We start from the raw sequence: 25,421 nt of genomic DNA on the forward strand, positions 1-25,421 counted from the left end.
ATTAGCTTACAAGAAAACCTTGTTAAGCTGTTTCTCCTTAGTAAGGAGAGAGCCTGTAGGGACAGAAAGCGTGGTTTTCAATAGAAAACACTTAGTTTCAATAAAGAATGTCAGCAGCATCAGAACACATGATGACCAGAGCGATATTTTAAACGAAACAACAAAATCAGCTTGGGGCAGAGATTAAGTAGAGGGCATCCTCAGTCCAGACAACTCTTTTATTTATATATATATAAAATAAAATAAATAAATAAATAAATATATATATATTGATCTTCCAAATAATATTACCTAGTAGCTGAATTGCATGAAGTTTGAGTATCTTCTCGGCCATATTTTGCAGATGTCGTAAAGAGACATTGTCTTCTGACAATTTAAATGCTTTCCCAGCCAAGAGTGGACACTAATCTGTTCCACTCACAACTGTAAACTTGACATGAAACACACTTTAAAAAGGACCTTAAGAATCAGTTTGAACATGATTATTTCAGCATGGAAGCTATATATCACACTCTATGTGCGTCAAAGTTGTTCTCAAAGTTGTGTATCAAAGTGAAGCTTATAAATATAGACCTTAGAAAAATGTGAGCACAGCTGAAGAAAAAAAATCTCAGACTTGTTTCTTCTGTAAAGAAATATATAAAAAAAGCATTGCATAACTTCTTATCTAAACCATTCTGGTCTTGTTTTCTCTTCAGTTTTCATGTTGTCATTTGGGTAGAAGAGAACTTTAGAAGAAAAAATACCATTTTTTTCCTATAGGATCCTCCTTGTCATGATTAATATATTTAGTGATCTTTACATGTGTTCCCCCTTGACACATTTTCAGACAGTAGCTAGGTGACTTTCTGTAATTCTTCCACTGCCCTCCCAGGGGAAGATGAAAAAGGGAATAAGGGAGGGACATCTTAAGGCTGGAAGAAAAACTAGGGTAGGTTTGATGAAGTAGTAACAGCAAATTACAAATGTATATGAAAATAGGTTAAATATGGAAATCATCCTCCTCAACTGGTAGATCCCAACCGGAGAAGTCCCACACTGGACTGGGCACCAGATAAGGATACCCAAGGCCAGGGTCTCAGTCACAGTTTGCAAAAGTCTTACAGCAACAGAGCTGGTCCCGCTTAGGAAAACAGAAGGTTTTCTCTCTTGCTGAATAATGTTCTTCTCCAGGAAGAAAGCGAGGAGCAGAAGGAGCAACGACCAACAGGAGAGACAAGCAGCACCTAACAAGCCTTAACTTATCTACCATACCAGCCAGAGAAGCCACCAGAAGGCTCTCTTGGGAGCCATTTCATACTGAGCACTATGGGAAGGAATACCGTGATTGATCCATTTGGGTCACCTGACCCATCCTTTCCTCCCCGTAGGCTCAGCTGCTCCCCATTATCACTGCCACATCAATCAGTGGGCAGTTGCTGGTGATGTTCCACGCACGGTTTTCTACCCTGGTCCTCTCAAACTAAAACACACATTTACAGCACACTTCCTTTATCCTCTTTGTTACTGTTCTTTGATTATGGTGTTTTGATGAACATAGGAAAAAAGAGGATAGAAATATTTCTTAAATCGGGGAATATTGCAATTCAGAATTCCTACTTTTCTCTGGGTTTCCCTGGCAAAGCTTTGCTCTTGGAAACACATTAACTGTTCTCAATGGAAACGAGTCTCTGAAACTATTCTCTGGAGTCTGAAAGCCCGGTCCTTTCACAGCTGTGTCAGCAGGAGGGAACCTGCAGAATAACTAATGGGGCAGTCCCTCAAGACAGATGAGTGAGGAGGTAGTTCTACAAGTGTGCAAGTGTTAGGGCAGGTAAATGTCTTTTAATCTCAGAATAAGTTGTCATTTTGGCCAACTAAGTCTGCAGTGGGAGTAACGTCTCGGTTGCTAGAATCTAGAAATGCTTCAGCTTTAGTAGGAATTAGCCCATTCAATATGTTGCAGTTAAACTATTCTGAAGAATTTCATTTTGTAGAGATGTATAACAGCAAGTACTGTGAAGAGATGCACAGCTCACTAGTAACATCACGTCATACTAGAGTCTGCAGCCTATTTCTCTTCCTTAAATAATGCCAGAAGGGAGTGATAGTTTCATTTAGATGGGTAGAATGCTTTTATGAAAACAAGTAAGTTGAGAGTAGATAGCTGTGCTTCACCCCCACCATAAGACAGACGTAGATCTTTTAGAATGACTCCAGAGAAGGGCCAAAAACATGATACGGGGGCTGGAGCATCTCTGCTATGAGGGAGAGGCTGAGGGTGGTGGGACTGTTCAGCCTGAAGAAGATAAGACTCTGGAGGGGACCCTCTAGCTGCCTTCCAATACCTGAAGGGAACCTATGGGCAGGCTGGAGGGTGAATTTTATTGAGCCTGTCCCGTGGACAGGACAAGGGGAAATGGTTTTAAAGCAAAGGAGAACAGGTTTTTGACTAGAACTTCGGAAGAAGTTCTTCAGTACAAGGTGGTGAGACTCTGGAACAGATTGCCCAAGCAAGTTGTGGATGCCCCCTCCCTGGAAGTGTTCAAGATCAGCTTGGATGGGACTTTGAGAAACCTGGCCTAGCTGAGGGGTGTCCCTGCCCATGGCAGGGAGGCCATCTTGTAGCTGAACCTTCAATAATTCCCAAGGATTTTGCTTAGAGAGTTGCAATAGTATGTACTAACCCATTTCTTTCACTGGACTTATTCGTAGCAGATTCTATGCTGTTTGAGAAGAATCACATAGAGCTCCATGATATTTATCTTACTGTTACAAAATGCAGACTAGTAAAAACTAACTAACTTGCAGCACTTAAATTTATGCGTGTTACTTTGAAAAAATGGAGTTTGACAAGTCCTATTCTTGTGAAATATTACTAGTGAGCTGAGGCAGTACAGCCTCAGACTGTCAGCACCGAACAATTGCTGATAATTTCAACAGAAGCCTTGGGCTACGTGCAAGGACAGTGCTGCTTGAAGCAACTTTTGTAACCGCAAGGAACAGTACGTTAGAACACTCGAAGGTTAAGGAGTAAGCAAGACGATTAGATTAAGGGACTCGGCACGACTGTAATGTCTACAAAGAAGCTCAAATGTGTGAAAGACAAGCTTTGTTAGTTAATTGTTGCTAAATGCTTTGTAACCAATCAAGTTAAAACGTGTGTAACGAGATGTAGAAATCACCAATCAGCAATATGTATACGTGGCATTAGCTCTTAGATTAGTGTATAAATATTGCCTTTTGATTCAATAAAGTTGGACAATTTGTTTGCATCAAACTGGGTCCCCGTCTCGCACTGCGACAGTGAGCTTCATAAGTCTTCTGATTTTTTTTCACTTGGGTTTGTTAGGTAAAATGTGTCGTGGACCTCTTTCAGCCTTCAACATGAACTCCTATCAATATCTTTGCTTTAATTATCTTGGGGGAAATTGCATACCTTTAGTTAATCTAATGCGATTAGATAATAAATTTTTCAATGTACTGAATTTTCTCTCCTCTCTAAAAGTAAAGTCATGGCTGCTAATTTTCAGTACATCTGAAGTAATTCTCTTTTGCCTTCCTTTCGTAATAAGTGCAGTAACACAAACCATCCTATAACTCTATAATTCTCAAAACCAGCATTAGATATTAAAGTTGTGTAGTTAGATATTCTTGAATTTAAATTACATACAATCACTGTCAAGCAGCTGGGTGACCTGGAGGTGCCCCTCCCACGCCTCAGGGAGCCCCTGCTCACACTGCACGTGTTGGAGAGGCCAGTCACTGTCCTGCCCTGAGGTTTCCCCACAACACTGAGACTCAATAAGCTGAGGAGCCTTCAGTGCAATGTAATGTGATGCTTGGTCAGCTCGGAAGCGTTTGGGCAGCTGGACGAGATGTCTGTTGCAGGTTCCTTCCAGCTGCACTCCACTCCCTTCTGCCTGTGCTGCCGAAATGCTGGGGACTGTCCTGGAGAAGACGGGTATGGGCCACGGTATGGGCAACAAAGCGGAAGAGGTGGAAGGCACCGTGCTGCTGGAAGGCTACGACATAGTGGCCATTACTGAAATTTGCTGGGACGAATCCTACATCTGGAGTGTGGCTGTTGATGGATATAAACCGTTCAGAAGGGACAGGAAGGGAAGGAGGGTTGGAGGTGTTGTCCTCTAAGGTAAGAAACGGATTGAGTGAGAGGAGATGTCCCTAAACAGCAGCCATCAACAAGTCTTGAAAAAACTTGAGCAGCCTATTTCTGCAGTCTTCTTACGCTTTCTAAGGACTTCCCACCTGTGGAGACCAGGAGACTTTGGTCCAGTACAGTACAGCTGTTCTTGAATGGGATGAGAAAGGAGATGGAAACTTTAAGTGGGACAGCAGACAAGGTCCACAAACCCCAAAAGCAAGCTGTCTGACTGCTATCTCTCCTTTCCTTCAGCAGTGCAGCATTCTTGAAGCTTCCCTTTCAAGGCTTCTTGTCATGTCCCTATTCATAGACTTGGGCTGGGGAAGTAAAAGGAGCACAAGTCCTTCTCCAGGCCAAAACTGTTTGTTTGCTTTCAGTGGTGTAGTGCTTAGACCTGTAGAGCAGAAAATGACCCACTTCACAGTAAAGCAAAAATACCTGGAGTTCATGAAATGCTACAGAAGGAGCTACTGGGAAAAAAAAAACAACTGCTGCCGTTTTTGCACTTTGTTTTGCTGGAGTTAATACTGTACAAATCCTTTGAGCTTCCTCTCTTGAGACTGAGCCAAGGTCCAGCATAATTTTCCAATGGACACAGCTAGACTGAAGAATCACATTCCAACCCAAAGACACAAAGATGGTATGTTCACTTATACAGATTCCCTACAAGAGATACTGTGACTTCCCTGTGCAGCGGTGTCCACATTTTTAACCACACGGTGCCTATAGTAGTATGGACCAAGTGGGAGTTGATACCATCCGGCCGTCTCTCCCAAAAACTGTAGTAGGGCAAAGTACAGTGTCTCTACTGTTATATTCTCTACAAAATTCAATGCCAAAAGTATTGTTTAAATGGAGGGAAGTTAACCCAGATAGTCTTGAAATGAGATACATTTACTGTATGAAATTTTGTTCTGTGTTTAAGTCTGCTCATTTCCATATAAGGTGTGGTTTTCCAAATTGTCCGTAATTTCATCATAGTTCATTTAAGATTAGAAACAGAACAATGTCTAAGAAATCTCAGACACTTGGCCTTCATACTTCATACACTTCATATGCAGAATCACAAGCGGCTTGTTTGAAAGAATTAAAACTAAACACCTCTAAAAAGATGCTGCAGAGCAGAGGCTAGGTGAGGAAGTCCAGAGAAACCCATGCATAACTCTAACATAGTTTTGACCTTGACTCTTTTCCACACTGACTTTCAAAAGCCAATCCATAAATTTTGTTAGCAAAGTATGCAATTGTCATGATTTAACACTGGCCTGGCAATTAAACCAAATGACAGATGCTCCCTATTAGCCCCTTTTCCCCTCCCTGATAAAGAAAGGAGAGAGAATAAGGGGGAGAGACTTACCACGTTGATACCACGTTCCTCTCCCATTTCTCCCAGTACCTCTCATGTCACCACCGAGGCTGCAGGGCAGCCCTGGGAAACTCCAGGCTGGCCTCCTGGAGTCAGCAGCAGCTGGGAGCTGGAGGCAGGAACACACAGATATAGGCTGGGATGGATCAGGACCACAGCCAGAGGAACGGATGGAATCCTTCCAGGATGCCAAAGCAAACAGGGACAGGTAAAGAAGGGGAAGCAGGAAGGGGTCTGACCCTCATGATCCCTCAAATTTATACTGAGTATGACATGTATGGGATGGAATACTCTGTTTGGTCAATTTTGGCCATTTATCTTGTCCGCCCCTCCCTAAAGGAGGGTTGCAGGTGTAATCTCTTTACTCCTTTTCTCCTTCCGGAGGGCAAAATGTTCCTCAGAGCTGAGCAGTGTCCTCGGTTCTGCATACCAGTCTCTAGCTGTAACTGTAAACACTGAGTGTTATCAGTCCTAGAAGCAGACGCTGACTGAGAAACTTGCTGTTAATTTCAGCGAGCGCAGCTGCTGACAAAAGGCTTAGCTGAAAGAAAAATTACAAGACAGAAAATCACCTTTCTCCAAGCCCAAACCAAGACATTCCACCCCTTACTCCATACCATTTGCTTCATGCTCCAGTCCTTACTATCTCCTATCCCTGAATGCACCTATACACAAATTATGACTCTCTCTCAATACCAAAACCCACAAAGTAACTTAGTCTATGATTGCAGATGTTCATCTATTTTAGCAGACCCTTAAAACAAGGAGCAATTGTCACCCATCATGTCCATGGTCCACAAGTTGCAGGCTGCAGGTGTTAACTTTGAGGAAGTTACTGGATGCCAGTTGATGAACCTAGTTCTGGTTTCATCACCACGACATCATCCTGAAAAACACTCACAGAACACTGTTAGTTTATGCAATAATTCACATAACAGCTGTCAATGTGTGATATAAATTCATGACCCCCCAAAATTCCATGCTCTACTGATGAAGCTAACCGAGTAAGAATTACATACTCTCACCCAGTGGTACATTTCATTGTGGTACACATTGTACTTCTCCATCTTCCATCATCACCCACCAAGTGTGTCCGGGCCCTTGAGAAAAAGCAACCCCATCAGTGGGTTTGCCTTTGCCCAAGGCAGGAAAAACCCAAAAAACCCCAAACTGTTTTCCCTAGCAGATTCTTTTCTTGTACCACAGGCACTTTGTCCCCATCCACTGTGTGTAGAAGGTCTGAGTGAGCAGGACCAGCTTGATTTATGCAATCCCTTGTGTTAACTAACCAGGTGGCTTTTGCCAAGTGCTTGTCCCAGTTTTTAAAGGTTCACCACCCATTGCCTTCAAGGTAGTTTTTAACAATCCATTGTACCTTTCCATTTTCCCTGAGGCTGGTACATGATAGGGGATATGGTATATCCACTCAATACCATGTTCTTTGGCCCAGCTACTTATAAGACTACGTTTGAAATGAGTTCCATTATCTGACTCAGTTCTTTCTGCTGTACCATGTCTCCACAACACTCCTTTCTCTAGGCCCAGGATGGTGTTCCAGGCTGTGGTGTGAGGCACAGGATATGTTTCCAGCCATCCTCTATTTGCATCCACCATTGTCAGCACATAGTGCTTACCCTGGCGTGTTTGAGGCAGTGTGATACAGTCGATTTGCCAGGCCTCCCCATACCTATATTTTGACCATCTCCCTTCATACCACAGAGGTTTCAACCTTTTATCTTGCTTCATTGTGGTGCATATGTCACAATAATCTGTGCAATAGCGTCCAAAGTTAAATTCACCCCTCGGTCACAAGCCCATGGGTATGTTCCGTCCCTGCCTTGATGACCTGAAGTGTCATGGGCCCATCTAGCTAGAAGTAGGTCACCTTTATGGTGAAGAAGAGAGTGGATCAGGCCAAACTGTTTATGTGAATTACTTAATGAAAAATTAAGACTTGTAATATATGCTAATGAATTTGTGTTCATAACTACTAATAATTCAGGGTTAAACTGAGAAAGAAGCTAACAAAGCAGCCGAGACATTTCACTTTCCCATACAAAGCAGCTGAGACATGTCATTTTTCTACTAGAACAATGTAACCAATACAAGGTCCTAACGGGATTAATTTCTAGCTAGCAAATAATTAAAGTGTAAGTCTTTTCTTCTGTAACTCTTTTCTTAAAACAAGTCTTGTTCTAAAAGCAAGGTACTGCCAAGGCCAGCTGGACACTAAAGGATGTGAACATCCGCACAAGAAGACTATAAAGATATCATCACCAACGGATAAGAAGAAATTATGGCTGGGGTCTTGTAACAATATTGCTTTGTAACAACCTAATGAAGTCAGCAAGAACTAAGAATGTAGTATTGTTGTAACCTCCCCCTTTTACTGTATAAATACCCTAACCCCTTTTCCCTTAACCCTTTGGAACTCTTTGTCCGGCGCAAGCTGGGGGTTCCCCGGATGCGAAAATAAATACCTTTGCTGTTTAAAGATTCAAACTCTGTCTCTAAACAGTTTTGTTTGGCCTTTTTCGGCTTCAATGGTCCCAGTCCAGATCTATTTGGAACACTCGAGCGGCCTCATCTGCTTGTTGGTTGTTTTGATGTTCCTCGGTAGCTCGATATGAAGGTACGTGGGCATCTACACGATGCACTTTTACATCAAGTTTCTCTAATCAAGCAGCAATGTCTTTCCACAGTTCAGCAGCCCAGATAGCTTTACCTCTGTGTTGCCAGTTGTTTTGCTCCCACTGCTTTTACCAGCCCCATAAAGCATTTGCTAACATCCATGAGTCAGTATAGAGATAAAGTCTCGACCACTTTCCTTGCTCAGCAATGGCCAAAGCCAACTGGATGGCTTTCATCTCTGCAAATCGACTTGATTCACCATCTCCTTCATCTGTTTTTGCAACTAGTCGTGTAGGGCTCCATACAGCAGCTTCCCACTTTTGTTGGCTTCCTACCGGACAACAGGATCCATCAGTGAAAAGAGCATCTTGTTCCTCATTCTCTGGTAGCTGGTCCTATGGTGGTGCTTCTTTAGCCTCTCTTACCACTTTTTCTGGTGGCATTCCAAAGTGTGTGCCTTTTGGCCAATCAGTTATCACTTCTACAGTTTCTGGATGATTGAATCTTTCTAGCTCGCTGTGAGAGTAAGGCAATCCATTTACTCCATGTAGCATCGTTAGCATGATGAAGGGAAGATTCTCTACCTGTGTATATAAAACCCAGTACAGGGAATCGAGGCACCAGCAGGAGCTGTGCTTCAGTACTAATCATTTCTGAAGAAGCTGTAACTCCTTCATAGACCCCCAGAAGTCTATGGGACCGGATGGGATCCACCCAAGAGTGATGAGGGAGCTGGCAGAAGAGCTCGCCAAGCCTCTCTCTATCATCTACCAACAGTCCTGGCTCACGGGGGACATCCCAGACGACTGGAAGTTGGCGAATGTCACGCCAATCCACAAAAAGGGCCGGAAGGAGGACCCGGGAAACTACAGGCCCGTCAGCCTGACCTCAGTGCCTGGCAGGGTTATGGAGCAGATCATCCTCAGTGCAATCACACAGCACCTGCAGGATGGGCAAGGGATCAGACCCAGCCAGCACGGGTTTAGGAAGGGCAGGTCCTGCCTGACCAACCTGATCTCCTTTTATGATCAGGTGACCCGTCTGGTGGATGAGGGGAAGGCGGTGGATGTGGTCTACCTGGATTTCAGCAAAGCCTTTGACACTGTCCCCCATAGCATTCTCCTGAAAAAGCTGTCAGCCCACAGCTTGGACAGGAGCACCCTGTGCTGGGTTAGGAACTGGCTGGAGGGCCGGGCCCAGAGAGTGGTGGTGAACGGGGCTGCATCCAGTTGGCGGCCGGTCACTAGTGGTGTCCCCCAGGGATCAGTATTGGGCCCGGTTCTGTTTAATATCTTTATTGACGACTTAGACGAAGGGATTGAGTCCATCATCAGCAAATTCGCAGATGACACCAAGCTGGGAGGAGGTGTGGACCAACTCGAAGGCAGGAGGGCTCTGCAGAGGGACCTGGACAGACTAGAGAGCTGGGCCGATTCCAACGGGATGAGGTTCAACAAGGCCAAGTGCCGGGTCCTACACTTTGGCCACAACAACCCCATGCAGCGCTACAGGCTGGGGACAGAGTGGCTGGAGAGCAGCCAGGCAGAAAGGGACCTGGGAGTCTGGATTGACAGGAAGCTGAACATGAGCCAGCAGTGTGCCCAGGTGGCCAAGAAGGCCAATGGCATCCTGGCCTGTACCAAAAACAGCGTCACCAGCAGGTCCAGGGAGGTGATTCTGCCCCTGTACTCAGCACTGGTTAGGCCACACCTCGAGTACTGTGTCCAGTTTTGGGCCCCTCAGTTTAAGAAGGATGTAGAGGTCCTGGAACAGGTCCAAAGGAGGGCAACCAGTCTGGTGAAGGGACTCGAGCACAGGCCCTATGAGGAGAGGCTGAGAGAGCTGGGGCTGTTCAGCCTGAAGAAGAGGAGGCTCAGGGGAAACCTCATTGCTGTCTACAACTACCTGAAAGGAGGCTGTAGCAAGGTGGGAACTGGACTCTTTTCACAGACGACCTTCAACAAGACAAGAGGGCATGGTCTTAAGTTGTGCCAGGGGAGGTTTAGGTTAGATATTAGAAAGAATTTCTTCACGGAGAGGGTGATTAGGCTATGGAATGGACTGCCCATGAGGTGGTAGATTCTCCGTCCCTGGAGACATTTAAAAAAAGACTGGATGTGGCACTCAGTGCCATGGTCTAGCAACTGCTCCGGTGGGTCAAGGGTTGGACTAGATGATCTCTGAGGTCCCTTCCAACCCGGCTAATTCTATGATTCTATATGGGGCCACTCTCTCTTTTTCAGTGGCTGTGTAGGTGGCCTCGGAGCCTTTGTAGTCTTGACCCCAAAATCCTAGGGGCTGACCTCGAGTCCCTCCTGGAGCTTTCTGCCAAAGGCTCCATGTAGGACCGTCACTCCCGGCTCCGGTGTAGAGCACATTTTTAATGCCTGGCCCTCTTTGAATTGGTCCAGGGGCCATTGCCTGCACAATCTTCTGTTTAATGCTTTCAAAAGCAGCTTGCTGTTGTAAGTCCCATTTAAAGTCTTTCTTCTTTCGGGTATCATCATAGAGAGGTTTCAGAGTCAGATTGTAACCAGGAATATGCATCCTCCAGAAACCAGCAGTTCCCAAAACGACTGAGTTTCCTTTTTGGTAGTTGTATTTGCTCAGGACATCAGTAATGACAATTTCAAAAGCTGCAAAATGCACAGGAAAAATGAATTCTCATGATGTGTAAACTTTGTTCTATTGTATCTGAGCATGTTTCCACCAAATAGGGAAACTTCCTATATTACGCTGGGCTCTGTAGAGCAGTGGTCAGATGGCCCCAAATTCAGCTGCTAAAAAAATGAATTATACACAACCTGTATATTTCTGAACTGTTTCCCCCACACCTCTGGACTCTGGAATGCCTCTTATGAGTTCCACGGACTTATGCATCATGACTCAGCCATGCTGGTTTCTTCTCTTCCTTGCTAGATTTCTTTCACCTGGGGACTGAGATCCTATGTATTCCATGGACAGGTTCCTTGAAGATCTGCCAGCTCCGTTCCTCTGCCTTGTTCCTGAGGACCGTTTCTCAGGGTGTCTTGTTGAGTAACTTCTTGAAGAACTGGAAGTTAGCTTTTCTGAAATTCTGGGTCCTGACTCATTCATGACCCTTAAGTGCTGTGAATTCCCCTGGGGCATGGTCACTGCAGCCAAGGCTGCCTCCAGTCTTGAGATCCCTGATGAAGCTCATCTCCATTGGTGAGGAATAGATCCAGGATTGCATCACCTCGGGTGGCTGTGTCTATTTCTTCTCTGATAAAGTTAGCACTGAGGCACTCCAGGAGCCTCCTGGGTGGCCTACAGCTCGCTGTGTTACTTTTTCAGCTGATGTCAGGGTGCTTGAAGCCCCCCAGCAGGACAAGAGCCTGTGAATCTGATGCCTCCTGTAGCTGGAGTAGGAATGATTCCTCAAGAGGTTTCTCTTGACTGGGGGGCCCCTAGTAGACTCTGTCCACAGGTTTCCCCTTGTTGCCTTGATCTTTTGTTGCCTTGATCTCTGATTCCTACCCATAAGGTTTTGACTTGCTCATGGAGGTTGTTTAGGGATGTCTCCTCTCACCCAATCCATTTCTTACCTTGGAGGGCAACACCTCCAGCCCTCCTTCCCTTCCTGTCCCTTCTCAACAGTTTATATCCATCCACAGCCACACTCCAGATGTAGGATTTGTCCCACCAAGTTTCAGTAATAGCCACAATGTCCTACGGATAGTGAGGATTGGGCTGACACAGGTGCAGGACCCTGCATTTGCTCTTGTTTAGCCTCAAGAGGTTCACCTGACCTCCCCTACATGTTGTTCAGTTGTTTTTGTCAAAAACTTTGAAAATCCTTCTATAGCTCTTTCAGGTTGATTAATACAGCCCGAATTTCAATGTATCATTCCAATCTTGCCTACTGTTTTCCTTGTAATAGATGTGAAATAGCTGGTTGGCAGGAAAACACACCCCAAGGTGTTGAACACATCATCTTTCTGCACCACCTGACAGCAGGAGCACAACCCAGAAAGTTGGGCTGATGCAGCTCTTAAACCAAGGAGTGAGAGTCAGGTGATACCACTGCTGAGAACATCCCAGCAGCTGCCGAATTCTCCTCCTAGATAGCTCTCTTGGCCACTCCTACTTGTCCTTGTTCCTTGGTATGCAGTGCAGCAGATCAGCTCTGGATGTAGCGGGAACAGTCTTCACACCAGTTTCTCCCGAGGACTCTCAGGAAGTTACCTGCACAAGAAGGAAAGTGGAGTAGCTATTGTGTGTGAAGGACACACTTTAGATGCTGCTAAAGGGATGATGAGGGGGACTGAGTCAGAGTGCTCTTGAGATAGAAACTGGAAATCTATCTCTTAAACATCCTGAGCATTTTTCCACTTCCACTGTATTGCTTCTCATCACCACACCTTGCTTCCTCTGCATGCTATGGTATAACCTGGTTTTCTCCGTCATGAATTAGAACTTTAAATTCTGCCTACAACATGAATTTTATTTCAGCAGATGAGCTCTCAGTGTCACTCTTCATCACCTTTGAAAATTCCTGGAGATCTGAGAAAAGGTTTCACAATGACTAGAAAAAGGTAAACTATACATCCGTCTTCAAAAAAGACTAGAAAAGACACTAGAGTTGTCAGCTTCCGCGCAGGCCCTCGGCAGTTCATGGAGGAAATCTTTGTGGAAGTCCGTTACAGGCACATGGAGGAGAAAAAGGTGATTAGTAACAGTCAGCATAGATTTACCACGGCCAAATCATACCAGTTTTTGTGGCCTTTAGCAAGGCAGCACTGAACAACACTCAGCAACAGGGCTGCCGCTCAGATTGAGCTTGGCAGGCTGGAGGAGCGTACTAGCATAAACCTCATTAAGTTCAATAAAGACAAATGTAATGTTCTGGACCTGGTGCAGAGCAACTCTTTGTAGGCTGGTGACTGACCAGCTCAGGAGCTGCTTTCCAGGAAGAGACCCTTCAGTCTCACTGCATAAGCTAAACATGGAACACCAAAGCACCGTAAAGTCAATCAGAGCGAATCAAGTACAGGCCTATATTAGCACGTATATCCAGCAGGAAGCAATTATTTTCCTCCCTTACTAGACTCACTGGAATTGCAGACAGTTTTCATAGGGTCGCAGATGGGACCCTATGCTAGGAAAGTCCTATAAGCTCAACCACAAACACAAGACTGCCAAATTCAACCTAGCTGTCATATCTATATGACTTCTAAATACTTCTAGGGATGATGACTCAACCACTTCCCTGGGCAGCCTATTCCAATGCCTGACAACCTGTTCATTGAGGAAGTATTTCATGATGCCCAATCTGAACCTCACCTGCCACATCTTGAAGCCATATCCTCTTGTGCTTTCACATGTTACTTGGAAGTAGAGGCTGACATGCCCCTGGCTACTGCCTCCTTTCAGGTAGTTGTAGAGGGTGATAAGGTCTCCCCACCCAGCCTTCTTTTCTCCAGACCAAACAATCCCAGTTGCCTTAGATGTTCCTCATAAGACTTGTGCTCCAGACTCTTCCCCAGCTTTGTTGGGCTTCTTTGGACTTGCTACAGGACCTCAATGTCCTTCTAATAAGGGGACCAAAACTACTGAAGACACTGAACTTTTGAGGTGTGGCCTCACCAGTACAGGGGGACAACCACTGCCCTGGTCCTGCTGGCTACACTATTTCTGATACAAGCCAAGATGCTGTTGCTCTTCTTGGCCAGCTGAACACATTCCTAGCTCATATTCAGCCAGGTGTTATTCAACATGCCAAAGTCCTTTTCCACAGGGCAGTTTTCCAGTGACTCTTCCCCAAGCCTGTAGCATTGCCTGGGGTTGTTGTGACCCAAGTGCAGCACCCAGCACTTATTTTTTGTAGAACCTCATGAAATTGGCCGCAGCCCATTGATTTAGCCTGTTCAGTCCACCTGCAGTGCCCTCCTGCCCTTAAACAGATAACACTCCCACACAATTTAGTGTCATCTGCAAACTGACTGTGGGCACACGCAATCCTCTCATCCAGGTAATCGATAAAGATATTGAAGAGAACTTGCCCCAGGAGCAATAGGTCTTACTACTGAAGACTGAGGTAATCTTTAAGTACCTCAGACTTTTTGCCATCCTTCCTCACGGTATTTTCCCTGTCATCCAATAATGGATGGAGATTCTCCTTACCCCTCTCAGTGTACTTGTAGAAACCTTTTTCTTTCTTTTTTTTTTCTTTTTTTTTTTTGTCTTTTACTGCAGTAGCCACCTGAAGTTCTCCTTAGGCTTTGTCCCTTCTAATTTTCTCCCTGCATAATGTCACAACATCCTTATAGTCCTCCTGAGCTGCTTTACATTTCTTCCAATGATCATAAACTGTCCTCTTTTTCCTGAGTTGCAGCCAAAGCTCTCTGTTCTGCCATGCCATTTTTCTTTCCCTCCATACTTCAGCCCCCGGGAATGGCCTGCTCCTGTGCCTTTAAGATTTCCTTCTTGAAGAGTGTCCAGCCTTCCTGGACTCATATGTGCTTCAGGACTGCCTGAACTCACCATATTTCCATGACTGCAATTATAACATAGTTTTCCATCTGAATGATGGCGTCCAGCTCCTCCTGTTTGTTGCCCACGCTATGTGCACTGGGGTAGGTGAACTGCAGTTGGGCTATTGATCCTGACACCTCCTTTCTAGGACAACCCCTAATTCCTATGTGACTGTCCTCAGGTGCTTACAGGGTTCTTAACATTCCAGTGACGCTTGTATCTTTGCTGCCACAGGGCTCTCCATCCTCTACCTCTACTGAGTTGTCAGACCAAAGGACCTCACTTACTGCACCATCCCTCAAACACTGTTATGCCACCCACGGGCTCATCTCTACTGAGGGCCTGGTTTTATTCCTTTGCTTAAAGCTCTTTCAGGGAGCTATCCTAACTCCTGGGTAAAGGTCCTTCTCCTGCCTTGACACAGGCATGCCTCTTTTGTCTCCATCAGGCCTTGTGTCATGTAGATTGACCCATCATAAAAGAACCCAAAATTCTGCTAGTGGCACCGAGCTCAGAGACAGATTTTGGGCTCTCAGTATAAGACAGACAGACACTGAAGGATTGGACTGCAAAAATTTGTAAAGGGATTAACAATGCGATGTATGGGTACAGGCTCCAGGATGTGAGCTTGTTCCCAGTGGAGAAAAGAACTCTTAAGGGCAGATAACTGCTGCCTTCACCCTTAGTAGTAAGCTTTAGTGAATATTAAGCTAAACTTCTTTCAGAGGTACATATGGGCAGAAACTGGGAATTCTGACTAGATATTAGGGAAAAAACGAACCTTTTTCAACAAGGGTGCTTAAGCACTGAACTGGTGCCCAGGAAACTTCAATCTCCAGCTTTCCCAATCTGCAGAACTCTTCTGGGACAATGCCCTGACCAACTCAATCCAATTTCATCAGGACTAGAGGGCTGAATTACATGGTTCCTTCAACCTGATTTCCCCCTTAATTCTATGGTTCCATATGTTAGGGACATGCTCTTCTAAGTTCTTCTGTACAGACTCACTGCTCACTATCCACGCTTTCAGAACAAGCCCTGATTTCACTTCAGCAACCCCTGCAAGCAAGAATTGTGCTAACCTGGATTTATGCAGCTGGACATCAAAATTCTGATTGGCTGCAATTTCAGGAGTTGCTGTCTTCTGAAGGTTTCAGAATTGCTGCTTACCTCAAATTCATATAACACTTCACATGAGATCAAAGTTTTTCAGCGTTATTATATCTGGATGGGAACTTTGAAGAAAAAAATAGTTTCCAGCATTACTCCTTGCAGAGCTGAACTCCTCAGGCTTTCTATAGACCAAATAACTGGTAAAATTACTATTAAAATGCAACGGAATTTGACTCATAGCAGTCCTGCAATAATCTCCCTTGGGAACAGTATTTCTGTTGCCACATAAGATCATCCACACTTTAGAAGATACCGGGAAACTTTGCAGAGCAGAAGGAAAAATCTCTATCTGTCAGTATTTCCTCAGCAAAACCATCAGTGGGTATATAACCTTGAAAAAAACTTTTAAAACACTAGCAACTGAATTGCAAATTCAATTTGATCAGTGGATACCTCAGGACGGCTGACAGCTTTCAACAGGGATGTCTTCATTGCCTGAAATAAAAACCAGATCCAATAAGGGAATTCTATGCCTGTCTCAGGGTCCAGCATTCTCCCCCTAGTTCAGGAGCTCATGTACGCCTACATTCAAATGACAGATGAAAATGGATATTCAGATGGGCCCTTCTTGCCTTCTTTCTGATCTTTGGGCCATTGCTGCAGATACTTCACTTGTTTTCTTCTTCAGCTCCGCCTTGTGTTTATGATCGTCAGGCACCTTTAAGGGGAATAGTTACACTGTAACCTCCTTAAGTGCAAAGGAGGTTTATCACTTGAGTCTTAGTTTTGGCAGTTTTAGCTTGGTTTTGTTAGCTATGTAAGGTTCACCAGTGTAAGGCTGGCTTCTCTCTAGAGCTGCCTGAGGGCACAAAAAAATACTTTTAAAGTATTTATAGCTTTAGAAATCAAACGTTCATAAAATCGGACCCTTTGCCCTTCTGACAATTTTGAAAAACACATCAAGTCACTTCAAGAGGTCACGAGCCCTACATTTATGAATTCTGTAAATGTTAAAACTGGGCACACGGAAAGCGTTCAGTTGGACGAATCCACATTGCTCATATTTCTTGCTAAATAATCTGACATCGTGCACTTTATAGAAGTTGTGGTAACAACATTTCTGCAGAGTTTTTGTTTCTTTCTTGGTCTTATTTCAACTTTCACAGCTGTCCTTCAGTTGAAAGACTATCGAGATATTTAAAGACTCTGGAATTTAAATCCTAGAGACTGAATTTACACAAAACACTAAAAATGTCTAAAGAGATTAAAGCAAATATTTTTGATTAATTCGTACTGTGCTTTTTACTACCCTTCAAATTTCTCAAAGCACACAGTTCCTTACTTTCTTTTACTTCCTCAGAGGATGTAGTAAGGTTTTTTCCATAGGAAAGAGCTTTGCATAGGAATTCAAATAATGCTGGCAATTTTGACTTGTAGATCAGAAGTTGGAAAACTACAGACATACCCAGCATACCCACTATGATGCATGGAGAACATGGAGCCAGAAGCCAAGCTTAGAAGGAATGAGAAATGTTACAGTGAGCCCTTGGGAAATATGTCTGTGTCACTTTGAATTGAACCACTCCATACAGGTATTCTGTCCTGTACCACCTGAATCCCCTGCAACCATCATTGCCATCATTGTTGCCTTCAGTTTTGGAGTCCATGTGGCTATGAGAGAATGTGTGTCCTAAGAAGTACAGGGCAGGTGTTAGAAAGAGGGAGACGTTTGGGCTAACAGAAGGATTAAATTCCAAATGGTAAGTGGCACCTACAAGTGACAAGGACACAGAAGTCCCTAACTGAATTCACCATAGAAATTTGGGATAACAACTATTAGAAAATAAGAATTACACAGGTTCTTTCCAATAAATGACTGTTACTATTTTTGACCTCTAGGGAAAGAATCTCATTGCAGTGGGGTAATATTCAAATTCAGAATTCCTGTTTTTTCTCTGCATTTCTCTGAGGTGGTACGTGACAAAAGTTAGCAGCAAAGTGTACGAAAAAAAAGGCTTTCTTAGACTGCAGTAATAACCAAGTGCTACTGCAAGTATTTCCTCCACTGGGCCATTTTGTGGCCATGCTGGAAACCAAGCAACCAAAGCAAATAACTCTCTTAAAGTTGCAGGAGAAAACAAGATTCCCAGGTTGCCAATTTTTCCCATGACACAGAAACAGCATGTTCAAATGGGTTCAGAAAAGGAACTCAAACGTCTTCATCACTGTACTGCCAATGAGTGTGATGGAAATGGGTCCTGCTCCACATGATACAGTACTGGAAACAGGCACCTACTAAGGATGATTCATGTTACTGCCTTAGGAATGTACCTTTGAAGCAGAATTGTGCTTGAGAAGTAGCTATTCATTTCCAGCATTATAAAGGTAACCCTGCACTAGCTCCAGTGTATGCTGTATAGCTCTAGACTCCTGTCAGTTTACATGATCCTAGCAGGGGGTTGGGCACTTCCTACATAAACTTTAACCATTCCAAACCACTCCTCTCCCTCCTCCTCCTCCTCCTGCATTTCATCCACCTTCTCTTTCTCCTCTCTCCTTTTCTTCCTGGTGATTAAGAGACTTCAGGAGAACTAACTGGAGGTTGGCTGGGGCCTGTGTGTGCTCAAGGCACATCGGCTCCCTTGACCGCAAGCACTCTCGGCTTTTTTCAGCACAGAGATGCTCCTGTCCTGGACTCTTTCCACTATGCTCATCTCTTTCCTGTCCTGGGGATCTCCGCACCGGACACCGTACGCTTGTCAATTGGGGCTTTCAGTCCCCAGCCCCAAGGCTGGGGCTCACGTCTCCTGGGTGTGGCCACCAGCAACATTGTGTTGTCACCAGAGAGTCACAATGACTCCAACAGGCTATTTAAGGCCGGCTGCAGCCCTGACCAGTCACAGGGTTGTCCTCACACCTGGAGGACAGTGGTCTGCAGGAGGGGAGACGAAGGACCCCCATCCCGCAATCTGATTGAGGAGAGTGCAGAGAGGATCTGCTAGACGGGGACACCGGCAGGGCCCAGGGCACAGGTCCCTACCTGCTGCACCCCCATCTGTGTGTTGTTCTTCTTGGGTAGATGGGCAACGTTTTCCGGCACTTCCAGTTCCTGCATCCGCCGATCGGAGAGGTGAGTCCTAGTGTCAGAGAACTAGAGAAGCATGGAAGGGCTTGGGTTGGGAGGGATCCTAAAGCTTACCCAGTCCCAAGCTCCTGCCATGCCATGGGCAGGGACACTTCCCCTTAGAGCAGGGTGCAGAGCTGGCACCCCTTCAGTGCTTCTGCCCATCCGCTTTGCTGCTTCCTGCAGGTTGTGTCCCCAGGGAAGGTGATGAGCTTTGTATCCCTTCTGTTTGCAGCAGGAGGTGGCACAGAATGAGGTCCCGGCAGTCCAGGACCTGGCAGGCTCAGGCCAGGCAAACCATCAGAACCCGTCAGCCCAGGAGGTTCTGACAGACCAGGAACGTCTTGCAGGCCAGGATCAGGCAGCCCACGGACAAGCAAACCATATCAACATGGTGGAGGAACTGGCAGCCCAGGACAGCTCCTCTTTTGCTTTTAGCTCCAGTCAGGTGCCCCAGGCCTGGCCATCCTATGTCTCTGAGGACATCTGCTCCATCTGCCAGGACACCATCAGAAACAGATCCTGCGCGAGTGGGTGCTTCCACTCTTTCTGTTTCGAGTGCATTATGGAGTGGGCCGTCAGACGTTCCACCTGCCCCCTCTGCCGAAGGCCTTTTGACTCAATCTTCCGAGAGCTGGGATTCTACAGATACGAGATACACAATGTTGAGCTCTACAGACAAGAGCGAGCTCAACGTATTGCTGAAGAAAGGAGGCAGTGGGATCCCTCACGCCACCAGCCCCACAGTCCTGCCAGCTCGGGCCAAGGTGGTGGCCAGGTCAGGGCCCTGGAGTCAGTCCAGAGCCTACCCCAGAGTCAGGACGCTAATGTCCATGCTGGGGCTCAAGAGTTAATCCAAAGAAGGTCCCAGAGTTGGGATCTCAATGGCCGCAGGCAGAGCCTGCCCACCCAGGGCTCCTCTTCCCCTGCTGCCAGCACCAACCAGATGCCTGCACCCTCGCTGCTGGATATCTCTGACAACACCTGCCCAATCTGCAGGGAAACCATCAGCAACCTAGCCTGTACGGGCAGGTGCTGGCACTGTTTCTGTTTTCAGTGCATTTGGGAGTGGATCCAAACAAATTCCACCTGTCCCGTCTGCCACGTATATTTTCGCTGTGTCTTCCGTGAGCTGGGACCCCACCTATATGAGATCATTAGTGTTGAGGCTTTCAGACGAGAGCAAGCCCAACGTAATGCTCTAGAAATGAGGCAGGAGCACCGCGAAGGCCCCCAGACGCAGGGACCTGAAAACTGGGACCAAGATGGTGGCCTGGCCGGGTCCCGGGAGAGCCACTTACACCCATCCGATAGGTGGAACACTCTTAGCAGCGATGACATCCAAGAGAGGGTCCACGGCATATCCCTTTTGCAGAATTTTGGTGCGCATGCCGAAGCCCAAGACGGGGTCCAAGGCACGTCCCCATGGCATCAACTTCGTGGAAACAGAAGGAGCCTAATGATAATCCAGAGTACTTCCCCTTTGCAGCAGCTCGATGGCCAGGCTGGGACCCAAGAGAGGGTCCGGAGCAGGTCCCCCTTGAGGCAGCTCGATGGCCAGGCTGGGACCCAAGAGAGGGTCCGAAGCAGGTCCCCCTTGAGGCTGCTCGATGGCCATGCCGCAGCCCAAGAAAGGGTCCCACAAAGGTCCCAGAGGTTGGATCTCCGTGGCCGCAGACAGGCTCAGCACTCCCCAGGCAGCCGGGAGCAGCAGCAGAGCAGGGCTCGGGGTGCTGCTCCCCTCCAGGGAAGATCTGCCAGGCCTGACCGCGACAGGCCGGTCTCCTCGGGGAGGAGCGAGCGGCACCGGCGAGCACGGAGGAATTCCTCAAGGCGACAGCAGGGGAGAAGGGGCCAGTCCCGGGGCAGGTCCCGCAGCCCCAGAAGGCAGCCGGCACAGCGGGATCAGCGGAGGAGCGGGCGGAGGAGTGAGGACCGAGCTCCGAGCCCTGAAGAAAACATCCTGGCCTCCTCCAGGAGAAGAGAGCGACGCCAGCGTGGAGCCCGCAGTTCTTCTGGAGCACAGCGTGCTGCGAGGAGCCGATCCCGGCAGCGGTCCCAGAGCCGTGCCGGGCGCAGGGCCCGGTAACTCCCCCTGCCAGGAAGGGAAACACAGCGCTGGCCCCCCTGACCATCACCTGAGGGGCAGAGGGACAAGCCGAGGGCAGACGAGACCCTGGAGGTGGTGCCTGGGCAGCTGCTGAGGGACACGTGGACGCTGGCAGAGAGGATCTGCTGGATGGGAACCCCGGCAGGGCACAAGGTGCTTGTTCTGACCTGCTGTACACCCCTCCCTCTGCTCCGGGACTGTCACCAGGGCTTGCAGCAGCACATGGAGGGCCCCTGGAGCAGAGCTGGCAGCTCCTTATGTTTTCTGTCCACCAGCTTCACCGTTTCCTGCAGGTTGTGTTCCCAGGGCAGGCGATGAGCTTTGTATCATTTCTGTTTGCTGCAGGAGGTGTCCCAGGAGGAGAACCAGGCAGGTCAGGAGGACCCGGCATCCCAGGACCTGGCAACAAGCGCAGCAGCATCAACCATTAACAGAGGGGAGACTGGGCTGAGGGTCGAGGTCAAAGCACCAAGGGTGACATCCCCGCCTCCTCCAGGAGAACAATGTGCCGTCAGCATGGAGGCCGCAGTGTGTCTGGAGAACGGCGAGTGTCAAGGAGTCGTGGTCCTTGACAGAGGTCCCACAGCCGTGCCAGGTGCAGGGCCTGGCATCCTGTGGCGAAAAAGGGACTCCAAGAGGTGGTGGGAAGGGACCTCGGAAGATCACCTGGTGCAAGGCCAGCTGGGGAAGGGTCTGCCCCAGGCACAGCCTCCCAGGCCCTCTGGGCAGCCTGTTCCAGAACCACCCTCCAAATAAACAAGGTTCCTTTAGGTGGCAAGGACTGCCTTAGGCTAGGAAGGATTTGACCTTGAAGAGGCAGCACTCTGCCCTTGAGCTGAGAAGGGTGTGAAACCTTGACCTTGGCAAGTCTCAAACAGCAGGAATACAGTCAGTAGAGCAAAGTGTTGTGACTGCTGAAGGAAAGGTTGCTTCAGGTCATCAGTGACTATTTACTAACGCCATTAATGGTTAAGCGAGTTGTAGTTAGATTAGAAGGAGAGGTAGATGCTAATAAAGTTTTCATGATGTTTCAACCACCTTAGTTTCAGTTGTTCTTACCAATCTCCGCTCCTGTATGACACTTTTTGTCTTTTGGTGTGTCTGAGGAACCTGGGTGGGTATTTTGAAATGGGCTGTGCCCATGGGTGTGCCTTGGTTGTCCTCAGCAGGCCCTTACGATCATCATTTTCTCCTCTGGATGCTCCCCCCAGCCCCTTCATGTATTGCTGTGGACCAGAGAAGAAGCTGAGGGGCTCTCATAGCCTACATCAGTCCTTCACCTCTCAGTTGCTCGGCTGTTACTCGAGTAGCCAATCATCTCCCTCAACGGATCCCATGAATCTGTTTTCTGCTGGATGGGAGAAGGTTGGTACTACCAGAAAAAATAGGGAAAACCCAGAAAATTCAAACACCGGTGTAAAGCAGTGGCTGGGGCACTTGGGAATTTGTGTGAGGCTCAGGCAGGGGGATGCTGAGCTGGGGAGCTTTTGCCGACATCTCAAGGCAGGCATTGGTCCAGTCTGTCCACATCATGCTCTGTTAGAGCCACTCCAGGGCTTCATTGTTTTTGTTTTTCTTCCCCAGAATCACGCTTCCCGTAGTCTTAGAATCATCCCACAGTAACAGAATAATTTGGGTTGGAGGCGAGCTCTTAAATGTCATCTAGTCCAATCCCCCTGGTGTAAGCAAGAACATCCTCAAGAGATCAGGTTGCCCAGAGCCTTGTCAAGCCTCAGCTTGAGTATCTCCAGGGACATGACCTCAGCAACCTCCCGGGGCAACTTCTTGCATTCCTGTCTTTCTTTGCCATTTGCTTCCTTTGCTGTCTCCCATTGCCCCTTCTCCCATCACTACAGGCCCTTGCAAAGCGTCCATCTCCAGACTCCCTGTAGGCCCCTTCAGATACTGGAGGGTTGCTGTTAGTTCTCCTCAGAGCCTTTTCTTCTGCAGGATGAACAACCCCAGCTCCCTCAGCCTGTCTTCATAGCAGAGGTGTTCCAGCCCCTTGATCATTTCTGTAGCCCTCCTCTGGACCCGCTCCATCAGGTCCATGTCCTTCCTGTGCTGAGGGCTCCAGAGCTGGATGGAGGACTCCAGGTGAAGTCTTGCCACAGCACAGCAAAGTAGGCAGAATCACCTCTCTCCATCTGCTGCCTCTCTTCGTTTGATCCAGCCCAGAATGCCATTGGCCTGCAGGCATGCACTGTTGGCTCATGTCCAGCTTTTTATCCACCAGCACCCCTGAGTCTTTTTCTGCAGGGCTGCTTTCTGAAACCTCATCCTTCAGCTGGTAGTGATACTGAAGACTGTTCTGACCTAGGATGCAGGACCTTTTCTTAGACTGCAGTAATAACTAAGTGATACTGGAAGTATTTTCTCCTTTGGGACATTTGTGGCCATGCTGGAAACCAAGCAACCAAAGGAAATAACTTTCTTAAAGCTGCAGGAGAAAACGAGATTCTTCGGCTGCCAGTTTCTCACATGACACAGAAACAGCATGTTCAAATGGGTCTAGAAAGGGAACTAAAACATCTTAACCATTGTTATGCCACTGAATGACTGCAAAATTGTCAGACAAGTCACTAAGCCTTGATGTTGCTGTTTTCCTTCTTTCCCAGATTGAGTAGCATCATTTCTTGCTTTTAAAATTGAGCCTTAAAATAATCTAAAAGTTACTTATGACTGGGCTGCCAATAGGAGTTTTGCTGTTATGTAATGAAGATAGAGTTTCTTCACAGGAAAACAGAAAATCTGTGGGAACAGAAAACTACCCAGATCATGTTATTTATTTACCCCTTACCAAGGCCTAGGAGGTGAAAGATATTATATGAGTTCCTGCCACTTCATTTGCACTGAGGCTTTGCTTAGAGTGATGGATCTTACAGGAAAGACCACAGCTTAGTTTTAAGCCATTTTTTGCAACTCATTTCCCACCAGCTTACTGGTGCTGTTTTCTGCTCTTCACTAAATTCATTAAAATTGGCAGCAGCCCACTGCATTTGCTCTCAAGGGATCAGGTATGAGAAGTGAGCTTCCTTTAAACCTTCCCATTTCTGATTAGTTGCATCAAAAGCAAAGCTTTGCTCTTGGAAACACATTAACTGTTCTCAATGGAAACGAGTCTCTGAAACTATTCTCTGGAGTCTGAAAGCCCGGTCCTTTCACAGCTGTGTCAGCAGGAGGGAACCTGCAGAATAACTAATGGGGCAGTCCCTCAAGACAGATGAGTGAGGAGGTAGTTCTACAAGTGTGCAAGTGTTAGGGCAGGCAAATGTCTTTTAATCTCAGAATAAGTTGTCATTTTGGCCAACTAAGTCTGCAGTGGGAGTAACGTCTCGGTTGCTAGAATCTAGAAATGCTTCAGCTTTAGTAGGAATTAGCCCATTCAATATGTTGCAGTTAAACTATTCTGGAGAATTTCATTTTGTAGAGATGTATAACAGCAAGTACTGTGAAGAGACGCACAGCTCACTAGTAACATCACGTCATACTAGAGTCTGCAGCCTATTTCTCTTCCTTAAATAATGCCAGAAGGGAGTGATAGTTTCATTTAGATGGGTAGAATGCTTTTATGAAAACAAGTAAGTTGAGAGTAGATAGCTGTGCTTCACCCCCACCATAAGACAGACGTAGATCTTTTAGAATGACTCCAGAGAAGGGCCAAAAACATGATACGGGGGCTGGAGCATCTCTGCTATGAGGAGAGGCTGAGGGTGGTGGGACTGTTCAGCCTGAAGAAGATAAGACTCTGGAGGGGACCCTCTAGCTGCCTTCCAATACCTGAAGGGAACCTATGGGCAGGCTGGAGGGTGAATTTTATTGAGCCTGTCCCGTGACAGGACAAGGGGAAATGGTTTTAAAGCAAAGGAGAACAGGTTTTGACTAGAACTTCGGAAGAAGTTCTTCAGTACAAGGGTGGTGAGACTCTGGATCAGATTGCCCAAGCAAGTTGTGGATGCCCCCTCCCTGGAAGTGTTCAAGATCAGCTTGGATGGGACTTTGAGAAACCTGGCCTAGCTGAGGGGTGTCCCTGCCCATGGCAGGGAGGCCATCTTGTAGCTGAACCTTCAATAATTCCCCAAGGATTTTGCTTAGAGAGTTGCAACAGTATGTACTAACCATTTCTTTCACTGGACTTATTCGTAGCAGATTCTATGCTGTTTGAGAAGAATCACATAGAGCTCCATGATATTTATCTTACTGTTACAAAATGCAGACTAGTAAAAACTAACTAACTTGCAGCACTTAAATTTATGCGTGTTACTTTGAAAAAATGGAGTTTGACAAGTCCTATTCTTGTGAAATATTACTAGTGAGCTGAGGCAGTACAGCCTCAGACTGTCAGCACCGAACAATTGCTGATAATTTCAACAGAAGCCTTGGGCTACGTGCAAGGACAGTGCTGCTTGAAGCAACTTTTGTAACCGCAAGGAACAGT

The 25,421-nt window shown here is 46.7% G+C and overlaps 1 long non-coding RNA gene across 1 annotated transcript; it reads right to left on the bottom strand.

Annotated features, from left to right (window-relative positions):
• Positions 1 to 1,026: 1,026 nt before the first annotated feature.
• LOC115599916 lies at positions 1,027 to 21,016 on the bottom strand. Its single transcript, XR_003988690.1, has 3 exons — positions 20,712 to 21,016; positions 16,141 to 16,151; positions 1,027 to 1,038 (listed from the first exon to the last, which is right to left on the bottom strand). It is a non-coding gene; the product is annotated as an uncharacterized LOC115599916 (long non-coding RNA).
• Positions 21,017 to 25,421: the final 4,405 nt, after the last annotated feature.

Source organism: Calypte anna, chromosome Z, assembly GCF_003957555.1.
Source record: "Calypte anna isolate BGI_N300 chromosome Z, bCalAnn1_v1.p, whole genome shotgun sequence".
NCBI lineage: Eukaryota > Metazoa > Chordata > Aves > Apodiformes > Trochilidae > Calypte > Calypte anna.